This window comes from Cydia pomonella, chromosome 13, assembly GCF_033807575.1.
Source record: "Cydia pomonella isolate Wapato2018A chromosome 13, ilCydPomo1, whole genome shotgun sequence".
Taxonomy (NCBI): Eukaryota; Metazoa; Arthropoda; class Insecta; order Lepidoptera; family Tortricidae; genus Cydia; species Cydia pomonella.
Window position 1 is genome coordinate 9618262 of NC_084715.1, and position 10214 is coordinate 9628475.

Here is a 10214-nt window from a genome sequence, read left to right on the forward strand (position 1 = left end):
AGCACGATCCCACAGTGACATTGACAGTCGGCATCAAGAGCGGGACAGCAATATAATTATACGCGTGCGATAGAGACAGGAACAGGCGGGTCAATGTACGATATTCCTTGTGCTAAGCGTCTCTTCTTTTTTCTTTTTTTCTTCCTTTATCGCGGCATTTTGCCACGGCTGATGGGAGCCTAGGCTAGGTCCGCTTTACAACTATTCCCGTAAATTGGCGTATGCACTGGTGTTTATTAAACGAGTGCCATCTGACCTTTAAACCCAAAGGGTAAACTAGGCCTTATTGGGATTAGTCCGGTTTCCTCACGATGTTTCCCTTCACCGAAAAGTGACTGGGAAATATCAAATGATATTTCATACATAAGCTCCTAAAAATTCATTGGTACGAGCCGGGATTTGAACCCGCGGCCTCTGGATTGCAAGTCGCATGCTCTTACCGCTAGGCCACCAGCGTTTTTTGGGTCGTCTCTTCTTTATACAGACCTGTAAGTTGTAGCAACTAGCAGAAGAATGATATCGAAGTTCCCAAACTTGCCTATAAATAAAGGGACAAGACAATTTCATGCCACATCAAGTGCAAATTTATGTTGAACAAGTTTTCTGAAATTGAAATTAATTTTACAAGCTGCATAGTTAATTAGATAATGAGAACAGTTAGATGACTTGTATTTAATTATTGTCCTTTTGGTAACGCCATAAAATTATGTTGTGATAATGTTTCAAATCTGTACCAATAATGGATAATAAGTACTTCATCTGTGACTGTGACTAATTAAATTTGCGATACTAAAAATGTTTATCGATCAACTTAAAAATTAATTTCCGTTGCAAAGAAGCAAAACGCAATTTTTCGTAAATGACTCCTAAATAGCATCCTAAACGCAACGAAGGATCCTATCGTGGAATTCTGAGTATAGTGAGATGTCCAAGTGCCTGGTCTAGGCACAAATATATTTCCGAGGTACGAATACATACTCTTTAATACCCTCACTGCTCAAGCATAAAATGTGATAAAATATCAATAACGGGGTGCCACATCAGCTGATTAGGCTTACTTTTCTTTGTACGGCTCTAAGTTGGTTCAAAATAGGGGAGCGGGGGGTAATGGGAGCCAGCGGGTAATGGGAGCGGTGCGACTAGAGACAAAACTATAGCTCGTATTCGCTCGGTTGCGACTCGGGCGCTTTGGGCATACTGCGGCCATGTTCCCCTGCCGCGCTCGGCTCGCCAGTGCCACGCATTATGTGACCAAGGATGCTTGTCCATTTTTCGCTCCGAAATTGAAATTATACGAAATTTCAATAATCTGTGAGTATAATTAAATGACAAGCTAAATTCAGGATACCATTTTATAAATCTAAATCTAAATTTAATGTCAAGATGGTGGTATTCGGGTAATCAGAGCCTATTAGGCTCTGATTACCCCTTGTAGCTCCAATTACCCCATATGCATTTTAATATGTATATTTTTAGATACCTAAGATAGATAAAATGCCAAGAAAAAGAGAACGCACTACTACAAAAGCGTCTTGGACTATGAAACCTTGGAAAATGCTGTCAAAAAACTTCGACATGGCGGTACATTCATATACAAGGTATAAGCTCCCATTACACATATGGGAATTTATAGGCTCTCATTTCCCGCAAAGTCGGGTAATGGGAGAGATTCTGTTTTTTTGAAGAAAGTTTATTTGTGGCCAAAAGCCTAATAATATAACGTTGACGCTGTGATTAAATGATACTCAAATAAGTAAAGGTTTAGTTTCTAATAAAAAGTTTCTGAAGTATCCATAAATTTGCCTTTAATTTAACTTTTTCCTTAGTAGGCTCCAATTCCTCCGTCTCCCCTAAGTATGCCGAAATAAATCAAGTTCTATGGATATGGATAAATATTTTTTGGCACAAATTTCATTTTTGGTACAAGCTTTTATCGCTGACTGTACTTTTTTCCCCACAGGCAACTAATACTCATCGAGACAATTCTAAAACCCCAAACACAATTAGGTCGCTCTGTTTTATCAAATAGTTCCTATGGCTACCTGCTGTCTCCATCATCAGATTAGCTTGATGGTACCATAATATTGCATTGTCACCCGACTTACATATGTATCAAAACTTTAGCTCAATCGGAAACAGGGAAGTGGGTCAAATTTAGCTTCCAACATTTGGCCCACACAAACATACATCCCTACATTACATACTAACAGGGCAAGTTAAATAAAAGCTTGTAAAATGAAAACTGAAAAGGGAAGGCCGGTTTCAATCCTTCTCCATGGGGCACAACAGGCGGTTTTGTAACACATGTAGATAGTGAAAACATAATATATAATATCGTACCCACTTGTAAATTCGTAAGTTTAATAAGATTAAAACAATTTTAAAATAAGGACGCTAAACACGAAGAATTTTGTACATTGACCCACCTATTCGTATATCTATCGCACGCGCATAATTATATAGCTGTCTTACTCGGCACAGTGACATTGTCCGCCGGTATCTTGGTACGAAATTCTACGTGCTTGGTGGCCCTACTCGGACAGATGCATACATTTTATCAAGTATATGACAACATAACAATTAATTCAATAGGTTGACAAATTTAAATCCGCAACGTAGGTAGGCTTCGTCAGATGAGTACAACCATAAATCAGCAACAGGGGTCATCATTACCTACACACAAACAATGAAGCAACCAGATAAACAAAATTATCGGGATATATATAGTGTCAATAGTGGATTTATTAAGCATAAAAAAATCAATTGCATAGCTCTCATACTTTAGATTTTATTCATATCTAAAAAAACCGATACTTCATTGACTCACTCACTCAGTGATGATCATCAAAACCCTTAGGGTACTTCCTGAAGTCCTAGGAAGCTGAAATTTGGTATGTAGGATAGTATTAGTACACAAACAACAAAAAAAAAAACCTTAAAATTGGTAGCCCGTAAGGGGGTGAAATTTTGTATGGAAAATCAATAACCGCTGAACCGATTGAGTTGAAATTTGGTATGTACATACTTTTTGTAATGGGGATGGATTTAGAATAATTATCAATCCCAAATTCACCCCGTAAGGATGAAAACGAGGAGGAAAAAGTTCTTAGGGGGAAAAAGGGGTTGAAGTTTGTATGGGGAATTAGTAAAAAAAGCAGGTTGTATAAAAGATGCCCCGAGATACGTATTTCGGCATTTTTAATAGAAATCACCCCTGACCCTTTATATGAGGGGATGGAAGACTGACATAAGCAACTCACAAAGAGAAGTGAAATCCCATCAAAAACATTTTCATGTAAAATATTGCTAAGACGAAACCATAAGATTCGCACTGACAAAAAGTTATCAGATCTCTTGTAGAGCCAAACTTCTAACTCTATAAGCCCCAGCTTCACAAACTCTACACTATAGTCAAAATATGTGGCTTGGCCGTTTTGACTATGGTGTAGAGTTTGTGAAGTTAGAGATTGGAAATATTATTACAGGAAGAAGATAATATTGAATTTTCCTTTTTATGACTGCGATAATTCATAACTATATTATACAGGTACCTATATAATATACCTGTATGACATCCATCCCTAAAGGAGACCATCGATTTTCTTAAGCACTTGGGCTGTGACTTCCCCACATAGGATGATGAATAAAACTCCCCTTAGATTTAACCCAAAAATTGGCCTCGTGGTCGTCTAGTTTTGAGTAAGGAACCCTCCAGGTGCACCTTGCATGAGTCTCAGCAAAATTTTGGGCTCCACCTTTTTACATTATTTGATTTTAAGGAAAAGTATTCTATGGTACAAAAATGTTATATTAAGTCACAGAAATAGAAAAGTCAAAGAAGTTTATGGTATTATGGAAACGTTCTTACTATAAATACTACCCAAAACCTTTTTTTGTTTAAATAAGTCCTCTACGCCTTTTTGACTCCAAGATAACAAAGGGAAGCATTTTTCCTGGGATAAGCACTATGTCCCTACTTAGAAAACTTATCTTTTATATCCTAACATCTGCATGCATCTAAGCGAAGATTTCACACTGATCTGCTTCCGCATTGCTCAATGGGGTTAGGAGCCATAGTATGAAAATAAAACAACATCTATTACGCTGATTCACTGGCTAACGCTTCACACGAGAGTGAAGCACACACGTGAGTGGTAGGTGAGAACCTAAATCACGTCGCCATGTTTATTAATAGCTTATCGATCATTGATTACAAGCCAGCCTCGCAACTTGGTCTTATGAGAAAGGCGATGATGACTCGAGCGGGCAACTCCGTCGTATTCAGAGCCACTGTGAATAGAAATCATCTATTAGATAAGCCAAATAGAAAGAACGGAATCCAGGGTTATTTAGTAGATGGGTTTGATGCCTACTAAAGGAGCTAATAGAGTAAGATTAAGTTTGCTCGATTTTTTGTTCGATTTGAATGGATACCAACATTACCAATACTAAAGGTGTCCATCCGAAACGAATACCATGAACGTTCTTAGGCTGGGACAGGTAGGTTTAAAATACTTAAAGGGTACAGGCAAGTGTAAAAATATGGGTGCATACAACTTACCTACTTAAAAATATGTCCCATAATTCTTAATTCGCCAACAAAGGAGCTATGGGACATATTTTGGAGTAAGATGTGTGCACCCAAATTTTTATCCATAAAATAAGAGTAATAAAATAACAGCTCATATGCTGACACACTGACTGACGCTTCACACTCTCACTTCAATCGCGTTGGTAGTCATAGTGAATATTTGACGACCTAGCCTAGCCTAGTCTGGCCTAGCCTAGTGGGTAGTGACCCGATGGTCCTGGGTTCGAATCCCGGTAAGGGCATTTATTTGTGTGATGAACACAGAGATTTGTTCCTGAGTGATGTGTGTTTTCTATGTCTATAAGTATGTATTTATTTATACTAGAATGTATATCGTCGTCTAGTAACCATAATACAAGCTTTGCTTAGTTTGGGACTAGGTTTATCTGCATAATATGTAATGAAAAAAAAATGATATATTTACCGCCTATCATTGATAACAAGCCAGCTTCCCAACTTGCTATTTTCATGAGAAAGGCGATGATGACTCGGGCGAGCAGCTCCGTCATTCAAACTGTGCAGAAGTAATCTGTGAGTGAAACAAAATAGAAAGAACCGAAGCCCGAGTTAAAGATGACTCACTAGAACGGTTCGGGTCCGATCCGAGTAACAGTGTCGGACCCCTCGCCCGCGTCGTTCTAGCGGGAGTCATCTTCAAGTGGATTTATAATGCCTATTTAATAGGGTATGATTAACTTTAGTAGTTTTGATATCTATTAAAATACCATGAAGGCTCTTAAAATTAAGAGTAAAGTTGAAATCTACATTAATATAATAAAACATCCCATCATTTCTGCAACAAGCTTCGTCCAAATTATCTATAATCTAACGCCCATCCCCACCTTGCAACTAGCCCGGCCCGAAAGTTCCCATTATGCCGGCAGCATTCCCACGCTGTATGGCGATGGAAACTTGCCGGACCAACCAAGACCCAGAGCGGGGATCAGGGATCAAGTTTAAATTGAATGTCAATAAAAGAAGAGTATTATTCTGTTTCGTAGTGCATATTTATTTAGTTATGGCCTAGTAGGTGCATGTTTTTCTCTCACTCTTACTGAGAGTTTTAAGCGTGAGCGAGACGGATGTGCGTGCTCAGAACCGCGGATATCATGTTTTAAATTTTAATGTAAGTTTAAAAAAAGAAAGAAGTAAACGCTGAGTTCCCTCATATATAAAATTACGCGTTTTTAGTAGTACTTTTCATATTTTTAGCTTTTGTGCATAAATTGTTACAAATTTTCAAAGTACGTTTTAGACCTATGTTCGTGGTTTTTTTCAAAGTCAAAAATCAGGATTCGAGTCACTGAAGCCCCTAGTCCTAGTCCCTAGAAAAAAATGCTCATGATTACTAATTAAATTTTTGGCAACCGTATTGTAATCTAAAAAGCGGCCAAGTGCGAGTCGGACTCGCCCATGAAGGGTTCCGTACCATTTATGACGTATTAAAAAAACTACTTACTAGATCTGGTTCAAACCAATTTTCGGTGGAAGTTTGCATGGTAATGTATATCATATATTTTTTTTAGATTTTTCATTCTGTTATTTTAGAAATTACAAAGGGGGGGGGGACACATTTTTTCACTTTGGAAGTGTCTCTCGCGCAAACTATTCAGTTTAGAAAAAAATGATATTAGAAACTTAAATATGATTTAAAAGACCTATCCATAGATACCCCACGCGTATGGGTTTGATGAAAAAAGATTTTTTGAGTTTCAGTTCTAAGTATGGGGAACCCCCAAAATTTATTGTTTTTTTTTTTCTATTTTTGTGTAAATATAATAATGCGGTTCATAGAATACATCTACTTACCAAGTTTGAACAGTATAGCTTTTATAGTTTCGGAAAAAAAGTGGCTGTGACAGAATCGGACAGACAGACGGACATGACGAATCTATAAGGGTTCCGTTTTTTGCCATTTGGCTACGGAACCCTAAAAAGCGGTACGATTTTTCAAAACTCCACTTTCTGTACGTACGACACTTTATCGTCATTGTTTACAAGCCGGCTTCCTCCTAACCTGTTTTTATGAGTAAGGCGATGACGATTCGGCCGAACAGCTCCGTCATACAAATCTTAAATAGAAAAATCTGTGACTAAATCGAGGTAATTTTCACTGGAGCATAGTTAGAGAGGATCCGGCTATCTTTTTATTACGTATTTATTATTAGGCACCCTAAAAAAGGATAAAAAAAAGTTTTCGTCTACTATTGCTGCTAAGTCAGCAAGATATTTTAGCTAAAGCACGAAGAATTTCATACGGTAACGCGCATAATTAAATTGCTGTCCCGCTCGCACAGGGTCGCCGATCAATCGGGACAGGGACAGAACTACAAGCATGCCGATGCCGCTGTGCAATCGAGACAGAACTGTGCGCGTGCGACACAGATAGGAAATGGTGTGTCAATGTACGATATTCTTCGTGCTTAGCATCCTTACTTGATATGTATTTATGATTAAGATAGATAACTTACTGTACATCATCTTTGGAACGAGAAATATAATCCTTTCCGGCCTCATCCTTTGATAATAAGTCTATCACCCGGTGTGGCCTGTGAACCGAATATATAAGCATAATATTCATCTCAATGCTAGTTTACCTAAATACAAATACATTAGTCGAGAAAATCTCTTAAATTTTGCCTTATCGATAGTAGTATCAAACTAAATATTGTGGTTTCTAATTTAAAAATTGCTCACATGGGAAAACTTCCGCGAGGCTCAGGGATATTGAATATATTGACGTCGATTACACTCACGTTTTTCAAGTCGAAAATTAATTTAAAAACCGTGAGTGACCCGTCTTAATGTTTTCTGCCAGCTGCGCTAAACGAAGTTGCTACTTTTCGTATCCGTCGAGCAGAAAAATATACATACCTCGGCCCAAAAATAAACAAGATAGCATGTAATCGAGAAACATGTGATCTGAGACATTACTTACTTTAAATAAATAAAGTGTATTATTGAATCCGCATTTCTGTAGCAACAATAATTATGATAAATAAATATTATAGGATATTCTTACACAAATTGACTAAATCCCACAGTAAGTTCAATAAGGCTTGTGTTGTGGGTCCTTAGACAACAACATATATAATATATAAATACTTAAATATATAGAAAACATCCATGACTCAGGAACAAATAATCATGCTCATCACACAAATAAATGCCCTTACCAGGATTTGAACCCGGAACCATCGGCTTCATAGGCAGGCTCACTACCCACTAGGGCAGACAGGCAGGTTGACTTTACTGCCAAATATATAAAATAAGTATAATAAAATTTTATTTGTATAAGTATTTTAATTTATACTTACCAGTCATCACACTGAGAATAAAATTTTTATTCATCAATAGCAATCCAATGAAAACAAGCCTTGGAAAAAAACCTCCTTTAATATAAAAAATATATAGACCCCAAGAAAGCTAAATGCTGAATTAATGACAGTTTTTTGCCAAGAGTGAAATTACAATAAAAATATGAATATAGTGGCATTACCAGTATTTTTTTTAAATAAACATACTTGTACACTGGCGAAGGCAGCCATCAGCACCACAACGATCACGACCAGCGTTACTCGAACCATTGTCACCTAGTCAAAATAGTACATTACTACAGAGGCCGGGAAGTAAGGGGTTGCCGGTTGAATACATATTATATAGATCGTGTCATTCACGAATACGCGTGCCTTGACTCGTAATGTAATGTTATTAAAGGTTAGATTTGACAAATCTGCGCTTTATCGTGGATGACATAAACTATAGACAGGATAAACTAATTTTCACATGCCTAACGGCCGAACGTATTAAGGTTCTATATCTTTATTGTAACATCCCATGTACCATATGTTCTTGTGAATAAATTATGATTGATTGATTGATAGGCTCCCAATACCGCCTAGTTTACCCACTGAATTGGAAGGTCAGATGGCAGTCGCTTTCGTAAAAACTAGTGCCTACGCCAATTCTTGGGATTAGTTGCCAAGCGGACCCCAGGCTCCCATGAGGATCATGTATTTTTAAACAAAAAAGTGATGATAAAATTATACGTGTACAAATTCACAAATATCTAAATAATGGCCGATAAACCAAAATTACTACGATAATTTTTCGGCTATACATTATTCCACCATGCTACGCGCGTTACACGGCTCCCGCAAAATTGCAGTTTTTAAGAAAAGTTGAAAGGCAAACGTATTTTTAATGATACACACGGAAACTAAGCTATATTTCCGAGGGCAAACTTGAAGAAAAACCTTAAAAGGTTAAAGTTATCTCAATAGAAAATAATAACGTAAACATATCTAATTTTCATTTATTGTCAATTGTATACCGTTACCCTGCATACCATAGCAGACTAATTTTAGTATAAAATACCTGGTGGTATAGCCGAGGGATTTGACTAACGAAATTTTGATCAGAAGTAGGTCGTAATCGCTTTCAGAGTTATTGAGGAAAAACGTCAAAACCCGCGCGACTGTAAATTTTTCGTCACAAGTTTCGCGTGGCGCGCCATAATTTTTGTTCCTTTGTAATTTCCTAGGTTTACTCGCCTTCTTAAAATTCTACTGTAAAACAAAAGTTTTTGGAAAAAAAATGGTACAAGCTTTTATCGCTGACTGTACTTTTCTTTTCGCAGGCAACTAATACTCATCGAGACAATTCTAACTACTCGTACTCCAAACAAAATTAGTTTGTGTTGTTTTATCACAGAGATCCCATAGCTACCTCCTGTCTCCATCATCAGTACAGCTGGAGCTGAACATGATGTGATGATAACATGGACGTTATCATAATATTGACTTGTCATCCGATTTACATATGCATGCAAAATTTGGAAGTGGGTCAAATTTAGCTTCCAATATTTGACCCACACTAACTAACAGGGCAAGTTAAATAAAAGCTTGTAAAACGTTTCACTGTCATTCAAATAAAACTTTAAATATATATATATATATATACCCAGAGCCGTGGCGTAGTACGTGGCTTGCAGCAAAATGGCAATAATATTTCCACGTGCGTTTTATATACAAAGTGGCACCACAGTGAACACGACAGCACGTCGAATGCTACTTATTTTAATGCGTATTGCTTAAGGGCAAGCCGGATGCATGCTGGTCTTGGTTTTATTTTTACTGGAATTGCAAATTATTGAAATTATCCATTTAATATATTCATCATCTTCCGTCACTCTTTCTCTCATTCGTCATTCTACCGTTGCAATCATTTCACAGCTGTCAATACTGCAAATCAAGACTGTGTCATTACTTTTTCATTACTCCAATACTTTAACTTATACTTTTAACTAGTCCATTTAATACTTTCACTCTTGTTTTCCTTTCCATGCCCTTTCATTTTAAAGTAATGTGGATTTCAGGTGACACACTTACTTCGCGTATATACCTAGAGGCAGGGCAAGGGTAAAATATGCAGATTTTTAATAGTGGGACGCAATAGTCGTCAATGTGTTGCACATAGCCCTGATACACTTTTTCTAGAATCTGAAGGCTCTATCCCCATTCATTTCCCCACACTATCCGTCCGTAAAGAAGAACGACGATACATATCTGTAATAGGCTGTAAGCACAGTTTCAACTGATACAGTAATCAAGGTTTTTACAAT

General features: G+C 37.3%; 1 long non-coding RNA gene across 1 annotated transcript; it reads right to left on the minus strand.

Annotated features, from left to right (window-relative positions):
• Positions 1–4099: 4099 nt before the first annotated feature.
• LOC133524156 (uncharacterized) lies at positions 4100–7920 on the minus strand. Its single transcript, XR_009800334.1, has 4 exons — positions 7909–7920; positions 7063–7140; positions 5016–5105; positions 4100–4290 (listed from the first exon to the last, which is right to left on the minus strand). It is a non-coding gene; the product is annotated as an uncharacterized LOC133524156 (long non-coding RNA).
• Positions 7921–10214: the final 2294 nt, after the last annotated feature.